At 42.0% G+C, this 4,159-nt stretch overlaps 1 pseudogene across 1 annotated transcript; it reads right to left on the reverse strand.

Moving 5' to 3' along the window:
* Positions 1 to 1,017: 1,017 nt before the first annotated feature.
* On the reverse strand, positions 1,018 to 3,920 carry LOC311606456 (sarcolemmal membrane-associated protein-like; annotated as a pseudogene). The gene is made up of 2 exons: positions 2,660 to 3,920; positions 1,018 to 2,211 (listed from the first exon to the last, which is right to left on the reverse strand). The product of its transcript is annotated as a sarcolemmal membrane-associated protein-like (transcript).
* Positions 3,921 to 4,159: the final 239 nt, after the last annotated feature.

Consider the following 4,159-nt stretch of genomic DNA (forward strand, 5'->3'; position numbering starts at 1 on the left):
ATAAATTCACAACTTCATATCCTCTCTATAGACAGATATATTTTATATAAGTTAAAGCAATGACCCTATAGCCGTATTCTTGAACTTTGCTGTTTTAAGAGGTAAAAAGAGGACACCAGATCTCGTTACAGATGATTGTGAGCCACCATGTGGTTGCTAGGAACTGAACTCAGCACCTTTGGAAGAGCAGCCAGTGCTCTTAACCTCTAAGCCATCTCTCCAGCCCCCCTACACTCTAGTTTTTAAATAAACATGCTAAACAATACTTCCTTATAACGTTTTCATACAGCGTGTCATCGACTCCCCGCTATCCTCTCTTGTTCTCCTCCCCATTCCCACTGCTCCCTTTGTTTTCCAAATAGTCTCCCTTCCACTTTCATATCGTAATTCGCATTTTTTCAAATCTATATTCTACGTACAAGAGAAAAGATATGGGATTTGTTTTTCTGAGTCTAACCCATTTCTCTTATGACCATAATCTTCTACCCATTTTCCTACAAACAACAAAATTTTGTACATGCAGGCAGAACACTGTATAAATAATAAATAAATAAATCTTAAAAACAAAACAAAACACAACAACAACAAAAACTAGAGTGTGAAACTGTCCTGAGCTCCAACAGTTGCAAGAGAAATTCTCCTCTGTGCACACAGAGAGAAAGCAGGACCCACGGCACCGTCTCTGCAGTTACAAAATGCTCAGAATGGCTTAAGTGTCCTTTAGAAAGAGAAAAGGAAGCAGTTGCCTTAGATCTCTCAAAGATAGTGCTGGAGGTGGCTGGAGAGATGGCTCAGTGCTTATGAGCACTGGCTGCTTTAACCGAGGACCCAGCTTCAGTTCCCAGCCAGCACAGGGCTCTCCCAGTCACCTGTAATTTCATTTCCAGGGAGTTCTGTGGTCTTTTCTGGTCCCTGTGGGTACAAGGCACACATGTGGTGTGCATGTATACATGCCAGCAAGAGACTTGAACACATGATATAGAAATAAATAAATAAATCTTAAAAAAAAAAAAGAGGTAAAAAGGAAGCAAATGGTTCTGTTTATCCCCAGCATGAGTGTGGTGCCAGCTTCTAGAGGGAGGATGGTGTATAGACTCAAGCCACACTGTCATGGAGAAGCTCTGGCCAGACCTGGCACATACAGCACAATTGCTGTCACCACAACCAGGGCCGCCAAAATGGGCATCCAGGGTCAGGGTTTCCTTCTCTACCACAATGGACCAAAACACCAAAACAGGAAAGCCAGGAATAGGCTGATGAATAGGGCTGGGACAGGTTGTAATATGGAGGGATTATTTCCTTTCTCTCACAGCAGCTTCAGGTTGTCTTTACACTGTTTGAGCTCATCTGTGATTGACTGATTTTCCTGCTCAGTCATTTCAAACATCAACTTCAGTTCTGTGTCTTTTCATACTTTTTCTGTACATCCTTTGCTTGCTTTTCAGCCTTACTGAGAAGAGTCCCTAAGTTGGCTGAATCCTGAAGATGTTGTTCTTTCAAGGATCCCACTTGGTTCTCAAGCTCTTTCCTAGTCATCTGAAGGATGCTGAGGTCACTTGTGAGCTCCAAACTCTGCTTCTGAGAATTGTGCAATTCTTTTTCTTGCCGTTGCAGTTCTGATGACAATAAAATGTTTTCTTTTCTTAGAGAGTGGCATTCAGTCTCCAAGGCATTCCATTCCTTTTTCAACTTCTCTAGTTTGCCTTGCAACCTTGTGGCCTCCTCTTTTTGCTGGTCTTCACACTGCTGACATCTAAGCTGGAAACTGCTTTGCAGACTTGTGATCTCTTTCTCATATTCAGATGCTGCTTTCCTCTAGCTCCCAAGTTCCACTCTCACCTTCTTAAGCTCTTCTTGCAAAGAAGCAAAGTCAGTGTCCTGCTCAGAAGCAGTCTTTGCTGCTGCTTGATGTAGGAGCAAAATCTCATCTTGGGCACTAAGTAATTTATATCTAGTGCTGGAGATTTCAGTGTCTTTTTCCTCTTGGAGATTCTCCATATCCACATGTAACCTCTGCAACTGGACTTGAAAAACCTGTATTTGTTTAGCAGATTCCTCAACTTGATTTCGATAGGCTTTTTGTTCTTCTTCCAAAAGAGCTTGAAGTTCAAAGCATTTTTGTTTACTTGCTCTAGCTAGCTCCTGGGCTTCAATTAATTCTTTGCAAAGATGCTGAATTTCTTGTTTGGCCTCAGTTTCTGACTGTGCACCCTGCAAGTCATCTTTTCTCTCTTTTTTTATTAATTTATTCTTGTTACATCTCAATGGGTATCCCATCCTTTGTATCCTCCCCTTCTTCCCTCCCTCCTATTTTTCCCCTTATTCTCCTCCCCTATGACTGTTCCTGAGGGGTATTTCCTCCCCCTGTATATGCTCATAGGGTATCAAGTCTTCTTGGTAACCTGAGAGAATAGCAAAGTAGAAGGATCCAGAGGGACCTAGAAACCTACAAGTAGAAAGTTATGATAGGCAGATTTGGGCCCAGGGGTCCCACTCAAACTAAGGCACCAGCCAAGGACAATACAGGTGGTAAACTTTAAACCCCTACCCAGATCTAGCCAATGGGCAGAACATTCTCCACAGTTGAGTGGAGAGTGGGGTATGACTTTCACACATACTCTGGTGCCTCATATTTGCCATGTCCCCTGGAGGGGGAGACCTGGTGCAAGTCATCCTTTAATAGAGACATCTTAGCAAGGAGTTCATTTAGGTCTTGCTCATCCATCTGGGCCTCTGTAGTGTTGTCGCTGCTTTTTTCCTTGCTTGGACCCAGAGGATCTGATAAGTCAGATTCCTTTGCTTTTGTCTGGTTTTCTTTTGAAAGCTTTGATTCTTCTACCACTTTGGTTAGATGCCCCTGGACAATCAGCTTCTTCTGGCATTCTATGAACTGATGGATAAAAGTGCAGTCCCCACCACTCTTTGAAAGCAAGCGCTCTTGTAAAGCTGTTAGCCTTTCATTGGTGAAATCACTATCAGCTTGCAAAGCTTCTTTTTTTGCCTGGAGCTCCTGTTCTTTTTCTTCCATTTCATCTATTTTATTCTGTAATTCTTTCTTCTCAGCTTGTCCCTTCTGTTGGATTTCCTCTTGTTTTCCCTCTGCTACCTTTAATTTATCAGACAAAGCTTTAATTTCATTAACTGCTCCATTATATTTATTGGCTAATTCTCTTAACTCTTCCTGAGTCCATTCATTCATTTCCTTCAGGTGGGTACATTCATCTTCAGTGTTGCTAAGATTTCGCTCAGCTTTTGAAAGTTTTCTAACCACTTCAATTTTCTCCTGAAGAACCCGCCTCAGGGACTCTTTGGCTGTAGTCTCATAGTTGTGTTTATCCTCTTTCAATGCTATAAGCTCCTTCTGTAAACTATCTTCTGTTTGATTTTTGGAGCATGCCTATTGGTTTCCCATAACTTCTAACCATGACAAGAGTCTATCTTCATCTATTAAAGCCTGCCAACCAGTATCTGAAGCCTCTTGGGTAATGGCTAGTAGCCACTGAAGTGTGACTAACTTCTGTTCCAACATCTGTTCCCGATGTAAGGCCTCCTGTAGATACTAAGAAAGTTGGAATAGTTCCTGAGAGTACATACTTGGAGTGTTAGCAGCAACTTTGTCAATAGGACTTGGTAATGGAGCATGGATGACATCTGAGTGGAGCTGGGCTTCCATACCATCTGGTAGAAAAAGTTTTATTGTGGAAACAATACACGCATGGGTAACTTTCTGTGTATTCTCTGTGACATCTACCCCAAATTGGATAATGTCATCAGAAAGAATTTCACATGGTGGACTATCTTCCAAGCCTTGACTCAATCTCTGGCTATTTATAAAGGTACCATTACTGCTTTAGTGTTTGGAGATAAAACTGCTCATAGTCTTCATCTGGGCTGGATTTGCCATCCATGCCACAGGCCATGTGCTTCTCCTCCAGCTAACCCATGGCGGCCTTTCTCTCTTTCCTTCAGGTCTCCCTCTCATGGTGGCAGTGTCATTCCATACTGAAGATTTCATTTGTCATTTTGAAAGAGGAATTTGTTCTGTCTTCTTATTAAGGTCTTCTCCAATCATATTATTCTAGATTCACATCTTAGCCCTCCAGGACAACTCATCACAGAACCACAGGTCATGCATTTGTTAAATGATGGTTTTGAAATG

Source organism: Acomys minous (assembly GCF_964271855.1).
Source record: "Acomys minous genome assembly, chromosome: 10".
In the NCBI taxonomy this organism is placed as follows: Eukaryota; Metazoa; Chordata; class Mammalia; order Rodentia; family Muridae; genus Acomys; species Acomys minous.